Below are 19,164 nucleotides of genomic sequence, written 5' to 3' on the forward strand. Positions count from 1 at the left end.
AACATCAGCTAACAAAAGTACATCTGTCTTTAAATATAAATCGGAGTATTCACCTAGCGTTTGAATGTGGAACTGCTCCCAGATATGTTGTGCATGTAAATAGTCATCATCACTAATATCTGATGAATTCAGCGAGCTGTAAAAGGATTGTTTCGATGGTAAGGCACGTTCTTCGAGGCGGTCTAAGCAGTCGAGATATTCGTAACAAAAAACACCCTTACGCCGAAGTAAATTAAACTGCGCTTCTTCAGGGAAAACGCGTCGAATTTCTGTAAATTGTTCAGGCTGTAAATGACTAGAAAGTTTATCGAGGCTACTCGCCATAAAGCGAAACGAGTCAAGGAATCTCAGTTTTATAGAATGCTCAGCATCTACTTTTACAGACTTTGCAAACGCAATGTACCGCTCTTTATTCTGAGGAATTATATCTACTTTTTCATCCGAAGCTCCAAATTGTGAAATGATGAAATGAGAGTCGTAACCAGATAAGTTATGAAAAATTACAGGGATGAATTTAGGAACTCTATACTTAAGATTACAGCTATAATGAGCGGCACATCTGTAGAAACCAGTTAAATGATCATGATCAAAAACTTTAGGGTCATTTTCGGAAAATTCCCCATCACAAATGCTACACTTTGTAGCACGTTCATGATCATTTAACTGAATGTCGGTGAGTGGCTTCATAGGAATATTACTATTCAGAATACGACCGAGACGAACTGCATCACTTTCAAGTCTTTCTAAAAATACTTTAGCAGCATCATGTCCTCGATACAGCTCTAACTTGTTAAGCGTACTATTGTAACTACACTTGATGTAATACGCGAAGCTATACGGGACATGCATGTGCGTAGTATTAGTGAAAGAGTTGTCAGGATTAGGTGAGCATGTGTTGCATGGCGTGAGGATGGCTTCAAAGTCTGCATAAATCACGAACGGTACCCACATCTGCTTATGAAAATTTGTAAATTTTAAAACATTATTGCCTGTAGTAGGTATCTCTGTACGTACATGATTGCAGTCATTCTTGGAATGCTTCGTTAACTGATCTTCATTTCTGAAATACTGCAAGCATCCATCACATAGCCACTTTTTGTTACACCTGTTTGACAACTGACTGCCAACAAGTCTACTCAGATTTTTAATCCAGCAAAAGTGGCTATTCTCACTGTTTTCAATATAGAGTAAATTAACGTGAGTACTCTTCTTATGACATGTATAATACAGAGGACCTACTACAGACTTTTTCTCTACACCATACACATTGATACTAATGTTATTTAGTTCCTCAAAGCGCTTAATATCCTTTATCTGCACAGGAAATTCTATACTATCGAAATTTAGCTGCGTTGAATAGTGTGGATAGGATGATGTTCTATTCGCTACATTCCGTTTCACAGGATTTAAAGCTGACATCACCGCCCATGCAAAACATGCTTCGTCATTGTTTTGGATGTTTACAACAGCTTTTCTTTGCTGAATCCATGTCGGCAGCTCGATGTACGATGAACCTCGCATGGGATTGTACTTATTGATGTTAACTTCTAGATACATTATTTCAACTAAAGCCCACCCTGATTCCTTTTCCTGAAATTCCTCACTCTTAGTTGAAATAATGTTAGAGACATCCCTAAGTACATCACCAAAATTAGTCGACTCACTTATGACAAAATTCTTCGTATTAAATGATTTAATGTCCGTTATTTCGGATTCATCCGTGCTTTTAATGTACAAGGCGAAAAGTTCAAAATTAACTTTAAATAAACTATGATTGGACAAAGATTTAGCAAGAAGCTGTTGTACATCCGGTTGAACGCAATTTAAAAAGTTTGAAGTGCTCTGAAACTTTTGACTGGTGCGAATTCGGTAACTAGCAATCCTACTTTTAAATGCTGTATTAATTTCCTCGATGTTTGCGTTACTACCACTTCTACACGCATTATTTTTATGCGCATTACTCCGTAAGTGTCCCTGAAAATGCGAAGATGGTACATCAGTGTTACAGTGCTCGCAGTGAATAGTTTGAAGTTCATTTTTCCTAGGTTTTTTACTACTAGTACTTTCTACAGCTACATCAGTAGCTGCACGCTTTTTCCCTACTACTACCTGAGGGCAAGTAGATATTTGATGTACCTCTGCTAAGTGAGCCTGGTATTGCTCTACATTAGCGAAGTACAGCCCGCAAACATCACATAAAGCAGATGTTATGCTAGGGTGTTTTGCTTTTATATGACGTGCGAGGTTATCCTGTCTTACGAACGTTGCCTTACACTGTTCGCAGGGGAACATAGTTGGGTTATAGTCGCAAGCAGATAGCTGATGATGTTTTGTTTTTACATGGCGTGCAAGGTTGTCACGTCTTGTGAACATTGCCTTACACAGCTCGCATGGGAACATAGTGTCTTCTCTTTCTTCGAATAAAGTGTTTAGGTGAACAGCGTATGCAACAAGTTCTGAAAAGAGAACAACCAATAGAGATTAGCCTAAAGTTGCGATGTTCAACCTATAGAGGTTGGACATGGCTGTGAGTTAGGCCTATAGCATGAGGATTGAAGAGAACGACTAAAGTTACGATGTTCGGAAGAAACCAAGTTTCAACCTGTTGAGGACAGACATAGCTACGTGTGCGTGTTTGAAATTATACCACGTCTATAGTATGTTGATTAAAGAGAACAACTATTTATGATTAGCTTAAAGTTACGATGTTCGGAAGAAACCAACTTTCAACCTGTTGAGGGCAGACATAGCTATGTGCGCGTGTTTGAAATTATACTAGGTCTATAGTATGTAGATTAAAGAGAACAACTATTTATCAATAGACTAAAGTTACGATGTTCGGAAGAAAGCAAGTTTAAGCCTGTTGAGGACGGACATAGCTATGTACGCACCTCGTCTATAGTATGTAGATTAAAGAGAACAACTATTTATCAATAGACTAAAGTTACGATGTTCGGAAGAAACCAAGTTTCAGCCCGTTGAGGGCAGACATAGCTATGTGTACGTGTTTGAAATTATACCACGTCTATAGTATGTTGATTAAAGAGAACAACTATTTATGATTAGCTTAAAGTTACGATGTTCGGAAGAAACCAAGTTTCAGCCTGCTGAGGTCAGACATAGCTATGCGTGCGTGTTTGAAATTATAAGATTAACCTCTTCTATGACATGCAGATTAAAGAAAATAACTATTTGTCAATAGACTAAAGTTACGATGTTCGGAAGAAACCAAGTTTCAACCCGTTGAGGTCAGACATAGCTATGTGTGCGTGTTTGAAATTATACCACGTCTATAGCGTGAGGATTAAAGAGAACAACTATTTATCAATAGACTAAAGTTACGATGTTCGGAAGAAACCAAGTTTAAGCCTGTTGAGGATGGACATAGCTATGTACGCACCTCGTCTATAGTATGTAGATTAAAGAGAACAACTATTTATCAATAGACTAAAGTTACGATGTTCGGAAGAAACCAAGTTTCAACCCGTTGAGGGCAGACATAGCTATGTGTACGTGTTTGAAATTATACCACGTCTATAGTATGTTGATTAAAGAGAACAACTATTTATGATTAGCTTAAAGTTACGATGTTCGGAAGAAACCAAGTTTCAGCCTGCTGAGGTCAGACATAGCTATGCGTGCGTGTTTGAAATTATAAGATTAACCTCTTCTATGACATGCAGATTAAAGAAAATAACTATTTGTCAATAGACTAAAGTTACGATGTTCGGAAGAAACCAAGTTTCAACCCGTTGAGGTCAGACATAGCTATGTGTACGTGTTTGAAATTATACCACGTCTATAGCGTGAGGATTAAAGAGAACAACTATTTATGATTAGCTTAAAGTTACGATGTTCGGAAGAAACCAAGTTTAAGCCTGTTGAGGACGGACATAGCTATGTACGCACCTCGTCTATAGTATGTAGATTAAAGAGAACAACTATTTATCAATAGACTAAAGTTACGATGTTCGGAAGAAACCAAGTTTCAGCCCGTTGAGGATGGACATAGCTATGTGTACGTGTTTGAAATTATACCACGTCTATAGTATGTTGATTAAAGAGAACAACTATTTATGATTAGCTTAAAGTTACGGAAGAAACCAAGTTTCAGCCTGTTGAGGGCAGACATAGCTATGTACGCACCCCGCGTGAGGATTAAAGAGAACAACTATTTATCAATAGACTAAAGTTACGATGTTTTAGAAGAAACCAAGTTTCAACGAATAGAGGTCAGACATACCTTAAAATCTTCGCGCTGCAAACTGTTACTCGGATGTATAAAATGCGTGCGTTCAAGCCTGAAACTCGAATGATAATATTCTGGTCGTACCTAAAAAAAAGAAGAAACATATATGAATGTAGTGTAGGGTACATCATCTAACCTAATTATCTTTACAACTCAAAGTTCGAAAACATACCTTTAAAAAAAATGCACGTGCTGCAGGCTGTTACTGGGATGAATAAAATTGTTGCGTACTTTCGAACGGTACCTAAAAAAAAGAACAAACATATATGAATGTAGATGTCTAGCGTAGAAGTTGCTTTGCAAATAAAAAAAGGTAATTAACAGTTCTACCTTACCTTAAGATAAAGGCTGAAGAATAATATTCACTGCAGACGGGAGATGTGTGCATGTAATAAACGCATACAGAGAACTGTGAGCACTTCGCGCAGACTGCTGCGGCTAAATATTCTGCTTGTTACCAAGCGGATATGATAATCGCTGAGCTGACAACTGCGGTACAGTCGGAACGAATGCAAACAAGAGCTCCTACCTGCAGGCTGACGTATTCAAACCTCCTGTTGATACCGAGGTGTCAGAATTTAAGAGTTCGATCCTTGGAAAGTTAGCGTGTGATCCTCGACTTCTCGAGGGTACATACGCGGTATTCCTTACCTGTAGGTATTGAGCTAAAGCTAGATCATGTAATGACGATCGCGCAGGCCCCTCGCCTAGCATTTACGGCTTCCAGTTCGAACCCGCTATCTTCCGAAGTAGCGAGAATGATTGAAGAGTGTTTGAGTGTGATTCATTTGTTGGATGGAGGCGTTAAGCTGCCTTCTTCGGTAGGAGTAGGCTATGTCGGGATATCGATTTAAAATCCTAGTCGGGAAGGGCAGCCGGTCGTATAAAACTATGGTGTGAGGCGGGGTGTGCAAAAAAAGCTAGCAATAAGTAAGGGCTGTTGATGGGGGCGTTAAACCTTGTGCAGACTCCTTCGAAAATGATTTTTTTGAGTACAAGAGTGTTGATGCTGATTCATTTGTCGGATGGAGGCAATAAGCCTTGTGCAGGCTTCTTCAGTCGAGTAGGCTATGTATCGGTACCGGGATATCTAGTTATAAAACCCGCTACAACAAATTTATCACGTATACTGCGATTTAAAATCCTAGTCAGGAAGGGCAGCCGGTCGTATGGTGTGAGGCGGGGTGTGCAAAAAAGCTAGCAATAAGTAAGGGCTGTTGATGGGGACGTTAAACCTTGTGCAGACTCCTTCGAAAATGATTTTTTTGAGTACAAGAGTGTTGATGCTGATTCATTTGTCGGATAGAGGCAATAAGCCTTGTGCAGGCTTCTTCAGTCGAGTAGGCTATGTAGCGGTACCGGGATATCTAGTTATAAAACCCGCTACAACAAATTTATCACGTATACTGCGATTTAAAATCCTAGTCAGGAAGGGCAGCCGGTCGTATGGTGTGAGGCGGGGTGTGCGAAAAAAAGCCAGCATTAAGTAAGGGCTGTTGATAGGAGGCGTTAAACCATGTGCAAGCTCCTTCACCAGGAGAAGCCTACATGCCGGTACCGTGCAGGTTCTTTCGATAGGAGTAGGCACTGTGTGTGTTTTAACCTCTCCGTACAATCATGATATTTTACGTTAGGAACTTACATAGGCTAAATGCTACACATTCTATGGCAGAGCCGGGAATCGAACTCGGACCCCCGAGGGTAGCAGCTAACTACTACACTACAGAGGAGGGCTATTTCAGAATATTTTACAACCTTAATTGGTACTGTGTTTTAAGAGCTTACATGGGACTCAGCTAAGAAGACCTTCGCGAGTTACAAGCCGCTTATCAGTGTCTTCGTTCAAGGTCGAGCCGGAAGATACGTGTACAATTTCAGCTAACACATGCATTCTACACAACTCGCTCAGAATGACTGTGCTGATACTTCGAGGACTGTAGAACAAATCTATAGCCTACAGTATGCATGCCTCTCACCCGGTAGTCTCGGGTTCGATTCTCTTGGGGATAAAAATGTGTTTAAATCACATGAATGTGTTGAGTTGTCCTTCCTGATGCAAAACTAGCAGTATCTAACCTCATAGTTTTACGACCGGTTGCCCTTCCTGACAACTCAGATTAAGAATCTGTTTTACAACGTCTAACACGGGGAATCGGGGATTTACAGCTAGATGCAATTCTTAGATTTTAAATCACGAACTATTGTTTTACGGCCGGATGTCCTTCCTGACTAAGATTTTAAATCGCAAGAATTTGTTTTTAAGACTAGTCGCCCTCCCTGATGCAAAACTAGTAGTATCTAAGCTCTTGGTTGCCTTTCCTGACAACTCGGATTAAGAATCTGTCGAGAATCGGGGATTTACAGCTAGCTTAGATTTTAAATCACGAACTAACAAGAGCACGTAGAATTTACCGCCACCAGGGTAGCACTGTTCTCTCTGGATTAAAAGCTTTGTCTCCAAACAAGAGCACGTAGAATTTACCGCCACCAGGGTAGCACTGTTCTCTCTGGATTAAAAGCTTTGTTTCCAAACAAGAGCACGTGGAATTTACCGCCACTAGGGCAGCACTGTTCTCTCTGGATTAAAAGCTTTGTTTCTAAACAAGAGCACGTGGAATTTGCCGTCACCGGGGCAGCACGGTGATTAAAGATGGTGGATGACAGCTCTGTCAGAAAAGCACATGGGTTTGTAAAGCATTTAGAATTTGTCGCCACCACATAGAGTGTAGCACTGTGATTAAAGATGGCGGATGACAGCTGTCAAAAAAGCACATGGCTTTGTTTCTACGTGGAATTTGCCGTCACAGGGCAGCACGGTGATTAAAGATGGCGGATGACAGCTGTCAAAAAAAAGCACATGGCTTTGTTTCTACGTGGAATTTGCCGTCACAGGGCAGCACGGTGATTAAAGATGGCGGATGACAGCTGACAAAAAAGCACGTGAGTATGTTTTCAAACAAGAGCACGTGGAATTTTTCAATTTGCCGCCACCACATAGAGTGCAGCACTGTTCTCTCTAGATTAAAGATGGCGGATGACAGCTGTCAGAAAAGCACATAGGTTTGTAAAGCACATGGAATTTACCGCCACCACATAGAGTGCAGCACTGTTCTCTCTGGATTAAAGATGGCGGATGACAGCTGTCAAAAAAGCATGTGAGTATGTTTTCAAACAAGAGCACGTGGAATTTTCCGCCACCACATAGAGTGCAGCACTGTTCTCTCTGGATTAAAGATGGCGGATGACAGCTAACGAAATTGCCCGCAGCACAGTGCTCTATTGATTAAAGATGGCGGATGACAGCTGTCAAAAAAAAGCACGTGGCTTTGTTTCCCAACAAGAGCACATAGAATTTTTCAAATTGCCGCCACCACATTTCAAAGGTATCTAGCTAAAGAGTACAGCACTGTGCTCTGTTGATTAAAGATGGTGGATGGTAGCTGTCAAAAAAGCACGTGAGTTTGTTTCCAAACAAGAGCACGTGGAATTTGCCGCCACCACATAGAGGGCAGCACGGTGCTCAAAGATGGCTGCTGTCACGTGGAATTGTCTGCTACCACAGGTATCTAGCTAAAGAGGGCAGCACGATGCAATATGGCTGCTGTCAAAAAGCATTTTTCAAATTATCCGCCACCACATTTCAAAGGTAAGTAGCTAAAGAGGGCAGCACTGTGCTCAAAGATGGCGGATGACAGCTGCACGTGGCTTTGTTTACCTCGCGCTAGTTAGGTTAAGTTGGTAGCACTAAGGTTTAGACCCGTCAAGATGGCAGCACTGCCGATGACAGGTGACGAAAGAGGGCAGCACGGTGCTCAAAGATGGCGGATGGCAGCTGTCAAAAAGCATGTGGCTGTCAAAAAGCACGTGGCTTTGTTTACCTCTCGCTAGTTAGGTTAAGTTGGTACCACTAAGGTTTATTCCCGTCAAGATGGCAGTACTGAGGTTTGCGATGCGTTGTTGTCTGTCAAAAAGCACGTGGCTTTGTTTACAAATCTGTCAAAAGCACGTGGCTGTCAAAAAACACGTGGCTTTGTTTACCTCTCGCTAGTTAGGTTAAGTTGGTACCACTAAGGTTTATTCCCGTCAAGATGGCAGTACTGAGGTTTGCGATGCGTTGTTGTCTGTCAAAAAGCACGTGGCTGTCAAAAAACACGTGGGTTTGTTTACCTCATGCTAGTTAGGTTAAGTTGGCACTAGTGAGGTTTAGGCCCGTCAAGATGGCAGTACTGAGGTTAGCGATGCGTTGTTGTCGATGACAGCTGTCAAAAGCACGTGGCTTTGTTTACAAATTCAAATCTCCCGCCAAAATTCAAATTTCCCGCCAAAATTCAAATTTCCCGCGGGAGGAGGAGGCCTCTCCCGAGAGCCGGAGGAGGAGGAGGCGCCAGAACCATCCAATTATACTACTCTTCACCAAAGTGAAAAATGCTTGTTGCTATATTCAATTATTTGAAGATAAAACTTACCTGCCCTACCCTACATGCGTAATTCTTACCTGTAACCTTGAATTTTTATCCTATACTTTGATAAAAACTCGTTCTTTTTATTTACAACTGGCTGAAGTACCCGTGCTTCGCAACGGGACAGGCTGAACACCCGCCCAAGCCAACGGCAAGTGCGCGGCCGGCAGGTACGCGTGAAGGGGATAGGCGAGGTGCGGCGCGGAGGCCGTGTTTTATAGCACAAATTTAGGTTTTACTCGCTAAACGTTGGAGATACACGAAAAGTGATAAGGACCTTCCGTATAGGAAATTCAGTTTTAAACCTCGTATATGCCTTCTAAAGTTTGTTATTTCTTAGCGTTCTCTTTTTATTTTAAATGGAATTTGAACGTTTGAAATCGAAGGGTGTAGTGAGATCACTAAAATGGTCGCCATCTTTAAATAGTGCAAAATATAGAAATCAAAAGTAGCCTATATGTTAACCATGTAAATAAGCTATATTCATGCAAAATTTCATGTAAATCGGACCAGTGGTTCTTGCGTGATTGAGTAACACAGAGACACACACCATTTCATTTTTATATATTAGTATACAGATTTGCTTTACGTCCCATCGACACAGATAGGTCTTATGGTGACGACGGGAAAGGAAAGGGGTAGGAGTGGGAAGGAAGCAGCGCCAGCATTGACCTGGTGTGAAAATGGGAAACCACGAAAAAACATCTTCTCGGCTGCCGACAGTAAAACTCTGGTTAAATAAAACATTTTAAAGTCGAAAATAGGTTTTATTATAGTACAGGTTGCGCACAAATTCCGCATACCCCTGAACTAAATTAACCTATAGTACAAGTCTAAATAATAACAACAATATTCCGTCATAGCATTCCAATCCATCATACCACAGCTTTTACCAATCAGCGTTAACATTGCTTCATATCATTTCAATCCGCCATAACACTCCATAATAAAATTACCTCTCCATCCCCCAAAAATTTCGACCATGCATAACAAATACCAATCACGCCTATACCAACACCTCTCCAACATCATACTCCTTCCTCCTCTCCATACAAACAAACCACAATTTACAAAATTGTAATAAAATCACCTCCCTCCAGCTCCAAAAATTCAATACTCATACCAGACACCAATACAATAATACTCTCTCCCAACTTCCACGAATTCGGCCGTAAATAAACCATCTCAATACCATACCATACATCACCCAATCATACATACTAAGCCTCCAATGCTTCCGACACCATATCTCAGCAATACAACACATACCAACACCTCTCCAACATCATATTTCTTCCTCCTCTCCATACAAACAAACCAAAATTTACAAAATGACAATAAACTCACCTCTATCCAGCTCCAGAAATTAAATACTTATACCAGACATCAATACAATAATACCACCTCCCAACTCCCACGAAGTCAACCATAAATAAACCATCTCAGTACCAAACCATACATCACCTAAATACTAAACCTTCAATACTTCCCACACCACATTTCAGCAATACAGCACCAACTCCACATTATATACCACCTCTACTTATATCACCACTTCTCCCACACTACATTCCAACGATATAACACTTTTCCAACACCACATTTACCACCACTCCTCCAACTCCAAATATCACAATAAATATATCACTTCACCATTACCACATCTCAGCCTTCACCAATTATTTACCATCATAACCTAATGAAATTACAATGAATAACCAATACCAGTCACGCATATACCAACACCTTTCCAACATATTTCTTCCTCCTATACCACTTCTCCATTACCATATTTATACCACCACTCCTCCAACTCCACATATCAACAATAAATATACCACTTCACCATTGCCACATTTCAGCCTTCACAAATAATTACCATCATAACCTAATAAAATTACAATGAATAACAATTACTAACATATCATAAAACAAACAGACCATGCAATCCTGCCCTCTTACCCAACTCCACCTAACTAAGTACTCAGTCCCTATCTTCCCTTTTTTTTAATTTTTATTTTTTGATTTTAAATCCATTAGAATTTTAACATACTATCCCCTTCCCTTATACAGATAACTATTCCACCCCCCTATTCCCCTGCCCACCCTCTAACTCACTCTCCTTCATTTTACTCTCGCAGGCCTTTTTTGTCGCACAAAAATACCTGTTCAATTCACCCCCTTTTTCCCATTGTTTAATAATCCATCTCAGTATTGCGTTCTCATCTCCTCTCCCCAGTATTTCCCGATGCTCGGCACTCAATAATCCATGTCTTAACCCCCTCGTTACCTCACAGTCTCTTAGCAAGTGAAACTCATCATTTACATCTCCACAAAGTACACACCTTGTCTTATCCCTGCCTTGTAACCAGCCTTTATTCCTTGGCAGACCTAAAAGCCACCACATCATCCCATATCGTTTTGACCTATCGACGTATCTAATATTCAACCCTGCTATCTCCTCTATTTTCGTCAAAACAGTCAGCGAATTTCTTAGTCTGCTTTCCCCCAATAATTTCTGCCTATGGATATCTCTAATTCTCCTTTCCAGTATATTCATCCCTCTCACTTCTGTCTTTGACCAAACCTCCCCCCACAGGTGTCCTAATCCTATCCTCTCCAAATATCCCTTTATTTTTTCTAACCATCCACCCTTATACATGCTCTTAAATTGCTGTACATATGCTGCCTGTAAAACTCTCCCACCTTCCTGTCTTTTTAAATTCATCCAATATCTAACTATTCTTTTCACACCCTCTGATTCCAAATCCTCCCCACACATTAATTCCGCCCCTACATTTGCTGTACACCTCGGTAAGCCCATCACTAACTTGGCAAAACTACTAACAATCCTTCTTAGTTCCTCTCTTTTCTCATCCAGCCCCCAAACTTCTGCTCCGTATAATACCCTCCCCACGATTACCGACCTGAACACGAGTCTCAGTGTTTTGTAACTGATCCCCGGGTACTTGAGTAGCAAATTTCTGACTGAGGCTAAGGCTGCCAATCCTCTATATTTCATTCTTTTGATCTGGTCACTCCAAGTTCCTTTATCATTAAAAATAACTCCTAGATATTCCAGCTTCCTTACCTGTTCCAATCTTTCTCCCTGAATTACCCAATTCCCTTCTATCTTTCTTCTTTTGTTCACCTGTACTACCAATATTTTAGACTTATTTCCATTAATTTTCAATCCCCATTTCCTCGCAAATAGCATCACTGACTCTAAGGCCCTATTCATCGCCCCTGAAGTTAACGTCATCAATAACACATCATCCGCAAATATCAGTCCTGGCACTTCCAAACCATTAATTACTGGTACAGCCCAATTTTCTGCCCCAAACCCCTCTAAAATATCGTTGATAAATAAAATAAACAGTATGGGCGATAACTTGCATCCTTGTTTTAAACCCACCTTGGACTCTAATGGTCCACTCATTCTCCCTTCTCCCAATTTTACACAAAACCTGACGTCCCTATATATTCCTTCCACTGCCCTCAACATCTTCTCCGAAATCCCTAACCTACCCAATTTCTCTAGTAGGGCCTCTCTATTTACCTTATCAAAAGCTTTCTCAAAATCTATTGCTGCTACATAAACCGTACTTCTATCCATATTCTTATACTTTTCTAAAATAGTCTTTACTATCATTATATTATCCACTGTTCTTTTCTTTTTCCTAAATCCCCCTTGGTAATCTGTCAAAATTTCATTTTATTCCGCCCACCCGCTTATTCTGTTCGCTAGCACCCCAGTATATATTTTACTCAAAGAATCCAACAGAGATATACCTCTATAACTGTTCACATTGTTCCTACTACCCTTTCCCTTGTATATAGGGCATATAATTCCTGTTTCCCATTCCCTAGGGTAATTTCCTCCCTCGAATATCCTATTGAATAGTTTCACCATGCCCTCTATCATTATCTCATTTTTACTAATTTCCTTCCAAAACTTATTATTTATACCATTACACCCCCCGGCCGACTTCGCTCTGGCTCTGCTTATCACTCCCCGGATTTCCTCTCTTGTGATTTCTTTATCCAAGTCATAAATTGCCACTCCCCTATTCCTCCAAATTACTTCTTCTCCCGAACCTCTCCATCTATCACCCCCCTTTTTTCCTAGTAATTCATCGAAGTGCCTGACCCATTGCACTTCCTCAATACTCGTTCTCTCCATATTCCTTCCACCCTTCATAATTCTATTAATCTTATCCCAGACTCTCACAAAATTGTTAGTCTTGCAGTCATTATTTATGGCTTCCATTTGTTCCTCTAACCACGTCTTTTTTGTCTCAGAGATTTTCTTTTTATACTCCTTCCTCATTCTACAGAAAAACTCCCTTTCTTGGCTCCCACCTTTCCTTCTATATTCTCCTAACGCGTCCATCACCTTTCTCCGCAATCCTTCACATTCCCTATTAAACCATTCTTCTCCCTCTTTCTTATTTCCTTTTCTAGCTTTCACCTTCTGCGCTATCATCTTTATTGGATGTAGCAACAATTCCAAGGCTTTATCAGTATCATTCTCTTCTAACGCCCCTTCCCACCCATATTTCAGAAGATGTAGCTCCTTCTTTACTACCCTATTCCAATCCCGGCCCACCTTCTCTGTCCATTTGTACTTATTATAACCCCTCCCTCGTTTATCCTTTGTCTCATTTTCCTTCATTGTACACTTCTCTTCCTCTCTTTTCAGCATAACCCTCACCGGGAAATGGTGTGACTCAATCCAATCTCCTATTTCCATACTTACAACTTCCTCAATCATCCCTTCCGAGCTCAAAACCATATCTATCACACTACCCCCTTTCTCCGTAACATATGTCAATTTCCCCGTCCTGTCGCCCTCTATCCACCCATTCAGAATATACAAGTTTCCCACAGCACACATCTCTAGGAGCTTCTCTCCATAACTATTTGTAATTTTGTCCTCACTCCTTCTGCTTTCTAACAAACACATTCCATCCTCCCTACTATAAACAGGGCTCTGTTCTCCTATTCTCGCGTTCCAATCCCCAAATAACAACATATCCTCCTCCCCTGGATACATTCCCCTTATCCTACCAATATCCACCAATAACTCTTCAAAAAAATATTTATTTGCATATTCTGAATTACTAGGGTGGCAGTAAACAAAAGCTAGATTTATTTTCTTCCTCCATCCCTCTCTCCCTCCCAAATTCAATCTCAGCCATATGGTTTCCATCATATCGGTCTCTATATCCTCTACTCTTTCACTAATTTCTTCCCTAATTAGAACTATCATCCCTCCTGGTGCTCGTCCCTTATTCCTCTCTTTTCTTCTATATTTATATTTTATCTCAAACCCCTTCCATGCAATCTCCCTCCCTGTTTCCAACCACGTCTCCAAGAGTGCCACAACATCGAAACTTTCAATTACTTCCCTAACTTTCTTGTTTCCTAATTTGCTCCTTACTCCTTCAATATTCACACATCCTATCTTCCAATATTGTTATAACTTTCCCTCCCTCCCTTCTAGGTCTCCCCCTCTATTCTTACTTCTAGTATTTATCGACCTCTCTCCCTCTGTATCCTCCATCCCTTTACGTACTTTTCCCCATATGTCTTTTAAGCTCTTACTCCTGACTTTACTCATAATTTTTTTACCTTCTTGTCGATCTGTCTCCTCTTGACCTTTCTTGTTCACTACACCACTGCACCCTGCACTCACCCTTTCTTGCTGCTCACCCCCACTCTCCCCCTCACTATTTTGGACTTCTGAATCCACCTCCCTTTGTCCTTTCTTGCTCACTGCACCTCTACACTCTCCTCTCCCAGTTTCTTGCGGCCCACTCTCACCGTCCACTTCACTATCTTGGTCTTCTGTCTCCCGGCTGCACTGCCCATTCTCTTCCGAGATGCCCTGCTCTCCTGCCACGTCCCTCCTCCTCTTCTTTTCTTCTTTCTTCTTCCCATCTTGCCTTGTCCTCTCACCACTCTCAACCCTCTCGTTTTCGTCCATTTCCTTTAGCTTAGTCACTGAATGAACTCTGACCCATCGCCCGTTTGTCACCTCCAACCTCAGACCTCTTATTCGGGCCTTTAGCCCCTGGTTCCTCGCTCTCCATAGGTGCCTATTCAAGATCTTCGCGTTTTCACTTCCTTCTCTTCCCATGTCTCCTTTCACCCCTATTTTCCGCCCTTGTAAATTCTTGCTGTTCCTTAACACAGAATCTGCCATTAAGGTTGAGAACAATTTAACCCTAATTGGCCTCCGACCTTTGATTTTACCAACTCTCTCTACATCATCAATGTCTACCTCACTAAAGTTTATCTTCATAACATCACGTATAGCTTCCACCACCTTAAATATCAGCTCAATCTTGCTCTCTCTCGCCCCTTCCTCAATTCCATATATAAATATGGCTTTTTTCAATCTCTCCTGCCTGTACCCCTCCGCTTCTTTCTTCAACTTCATCACCTCATCTTTCAGATGTTTCACTTCCCCTCTCAATAACTCGATTTCTTTCTCGTTATTGACCACTCTCCTGCTCGATTCCTCTGTCTTCGTTTCAAGCCATTTCTTCATGTTCCCTATCTCCCTTCTCTGCTCCTCCATCATGTCCTTTATTTCCTGCACCTTATCCCATTGACACTTCTCCTGCATAACTTCACTTACAACCACCCTGAGTGCGGCCAAATCCTCCGTACTATATTTTCCACTGGTATTTGGGCCTGGGTTTACTTCCACCCCCCCAATAACCAGAGTAACACTGCTATCACTGTCACCACCAGCACCGCTTCACTCATTTTCAATCCGTCCGTCACCAATCCACTCCTGGCCTCCTTCTTCTGCCTTGCCTGCCATTTCCCAATAGCGGCCCGGTACTGTTCAATGCCGACCATGTTTACAGCACGCACTTCGCAACGCAACCTCTCTCCTCGACCGCTCGAGCTAGACGCCTGAACTAAATTAAACTCAAACTGGCATGATATAAAAGTGCATATACTCATTATTTATTTATGTATTTCTATTTGCATCTTGGGAATCTAAAACATCGGTATGTTTCCCTGCATGGTCTCTGCACAGCACGTTTCCGTATGGGTTTGTTGACAGAAAATGTTTCAATAGATTTTTCCAGGTCAGCACAAAGTTTAAGTCTGGTGGATGGTCTTCCACTTCTCGGCGCGTCGCGAACACTGCCAGTTCAAACGGGTTTCTTTTCCCACGCTGACAACGTCTTCTTTGTCGGTGCTGCGTTCACAAACCGCGCAACGAAATCGTCCCTCATATTTTTAATTGATTTACCACTAATTTTATGCTCATGAACCCACACAGCGGTCAGCAAACGTTCCTCAATCGTAATCACTTGTATCAGACGTTCTTTCGCTATGTTGGTATCAACTGCTGTCAACAGTCGAAGTCGATAACAATGGGTATCTGACAATAGAAATAAAATAAATAACCTACCTTCGCTTATCCGAGATTCCGTTTTATCCGACACGTTCGTAAAACTACTTTCGGCAAAAACTAAAACAAGAATGGTCACCAACTATACGTTCCTTCACCGTGCCATACGTATCTAACCCAAACTGCACTATAGCGCGCCAAGCACCAGTTACGTTATCACGCAGCTTGCTTAGCGACACAGAGTTAGGAAAATGTTGATTCAGGTACAATCGCAAATTGTCCAACGCCTAGATGGGGTGAAATCCAAATTATTATTATTATTATTATTATTATTATTATTATTATTATTATTATTATTAGAGGTTCGTCCGATTCCTTGGATGGTCAGCGCTGCAGCTTTTGATTCAGAGTGTTCCCGGTTCGATTCCTGGCCAGCTCATGGAATTTAATCGCGTCTAGTTCATTGTTCTGGCTAGGGGGCTTGATGCTTTTGTTCGTTTTATACGCTTCTCTCCACCTACATACAGCACACCATACTACCAACTGTCACAGAAACACGCAATAGTGAATTCATCCCGCCATATATGGTTGATGTCAGGAGGGGCGACGAGGCGTAAAACTGAGACAAAAACATCGATTAGCAACCCCCTGCCCCCAGAAATGTAAAAAGCCAAGAAGAAGGAGAAGACGATGATGATCGTAATGTTATTGTTTTTACATCCCACTAACTACTTTGACGGTTTTCGGAGACGCCAAGGTATCGGAATTTAGTCCCGCAGGAGTTTTTTATGTGCCAGTAAATCTACCGACATGAAGCTGGTGTATCTGAGCACTTTCAAATACCACCGGACTGAGCCGGGATCGAACCTGCCAAGTTGGTGTCAGAAGGCCAGCGCCTCAACCGTCTGAGCCACTCAGCCCGGCAGAGAGCCAGGATCGAACCTGCCAAGTTGGGCTCAGAAAGCCAGCTCCTGAACTATCTGAGCCACTCAGCCTGACAGAATAATAATAATAATAATAATAATAATAATAATAATAATAATAATAATAATAATAATAATAATAATAATAATAATAATAATAATATGATTAAGTCAGTCTGTAAGTAGCTAACTTTGATCAGTAAAATAATATTGTATTTTAGCAATTAAATTCAAATAATTAAAGCACTGAAGAGCTGAAGAAGTCGGCGGAGACTTGATTTGACCCGTCTGATTGATTGATTCCAGAGTCAAACCTTTGAGCCGTCACCAGCTGTAGAGAGGGAAGTTGCAATTTAATCACTCGAGCGTGTAGAATAAGGCTGTTCTGTTGAATGGTTGCTAAATGAGGTTACATAATTTCGACCTTGAGCTTACAATCAGTACTAGGTAGCACGTAGTTTCGTCATGCTCAGGTTGGCAGCAGTATTAAAGGCCACTCACAAGTTTATTTCTGGATTACACGGAATGCACTTTACTGCAATGTACTCACCTCAGATGTAGACCCGCTGCAAGCTTTCTATCCACTGAGTTTATCACTGCTAGGAACGCTCGACGTGGAAGACAGGCAGTGCCAATGTGACGTGGACTATGCCAGCCGGGGAACTGTTGTTTCCTAGTCGTTTTTAGCTCATTAGCTCACGCGAATGACGGTGCAGCAAGAGGCCGTGAAAGGGACCAGAGCACAGTGGTATCATCCTTGTGGAGGTCCCTGGCTCGTTTTCCTGGTTAGACCAGACGGCAGCGCGCTGCTCTCTCACCGCTGCGCTGTCTCCGTGGTTCAAATCCTGGTCACTCCATGTGAGATTTGTGCTGGATAAAGCGGAGGCAGGACAGATTTTTCTCCGCATATTCCGGTTTTCCAGTAACACTCTCAAAACATCTTTGCCCCAAAATCATTCGGAAGCCGGCACAATTCCTATCCTCGTCGCTAGAAGGGGGCTTCATTCATTCCCTTCCTGAACCGATCGATGTACGTATGTCTACTTCTTAGTCCCATTTCCTGATAAGGGGTCGGCGATAAGGTGAGATGAAATTATATGGCATGTTTTACGGCCGGATGCCCTTCCCGTCGCCAGTCTCAATTGAGGAGCTAATGATAATGAAATGAATTATGCTGAATTAAATTGGGTGTGGAGTCATCCATAAAATACGTTCGCTCGAAGGTTTTTTTTGTGGGAGATCTTACAAGAATGTGACAAAAGTGTACAATATTTTTTTTGGGGGGGGGAGAGGGGTGTCTCTACGAAAATATGTACGTTCGTTAGGTTTTTTTCCCGTTATTATCCGATTTGCAAACTCCAAATGAACTTTCTTTTTTTCACTTTGTTCTGGCTAAACATAAAAAATCTACCTTCGTTTTCTTCTTTGTTTACGTTTCTCTCGCTTGGAAAACATTATGGCCAGTTTTGAGACAAGTCTGCCAAATGCAAATTGTAATAGTAAATAAATTATGGGGAATAAAATGATGTACATTTATCTTCACAATTTCCTTCATTAGAAAATTAACGTCCGCTTCTGTGGTGTAGAGGTTAGTGTGATTAGCTGCCACCCCCGGAGGCCCGGGTTCGATTACCGGCTCTGCTACAAAATTTGAAAAGTGGTACGAGGGCTGGAACGGGGTCCACTCAGCCTCGGGAGGCTAACTGAGTAGAGGTGGGTTCGATACCCACCTCAGCTATCCTGGAAGTGGTATTCCGTGGTTTCCCACTTCTCCAGGCAAATGCCGGGATGATACTCAACTTAAGGCCACGGCTGCTTCCTTCCCTCTTCCTTGTCTATCCCTTCCAAACTTCCCATCCCCCACAAGGCCCCTGTTCAGCATAGCAGGTGAGGCCGCCTGGGCAAGGTTCATCCTCCCCAGTTGTATCCCCGACCCAGAGTCTGAAGCTCCAGGACGCTGCCCTTGAATCGGTAGAGGTGGGATCCCTCGCTGAGTCCGAGGAAAAATCGACCCTGGAGGGTAAACAGACTAAGAAAGAAAGAAAGAAAGAAAGAAAGAAAGAAAGAAAACATTCTCACCATCTTGCGTTATATATTACCTATAATGCCTGTATAAAACCTCACAGTTACAATTAACTTAATAACCTCACAGTT

At 41.7% G+C, this 19,164-nt stretch overlaps 1 protein-coding gene across 2 annotated transcripts in view; it reads right to left on the reverse strand.

The window, feature by feature from the left end:
* The window catches only part of LOC136881113 (uncharacterized), a 242,057-nt gene extending 224,400 nt beyond the window's left edge, over window positions 1-17,657 (reverse strand). Inside the window, exon 1 of one of the 2 annotated variants that reach the window (XM_067153753.2) lies at window positions 17,561-17,657. The gene's annotated coding sequence lies outside the window, so the exon portion shown is untranslated. The remainder of the gene's footprint in view (window positions 1-17,560) is intronic. The other variant, XM_068229202.1, reaches the window with a different exon arrangement.
* Window positions 17,658-19,164: the final 1,507 nt, after the last annotated feature.

This window comes from Anabrus simplex, chromosome 9 (assembly GCF_040414725.1).
Source record: "Anabrus simplex isolate iqAnaSimp1 chromosome 9, ASM4041472v1, whole genome shotgun sequence".
NCBI lineage: Eukaryota > Metazoa > Arthropoda > Insecta > Orthoptera > Tettigoniidae > Anabrus > Anabrus simplex.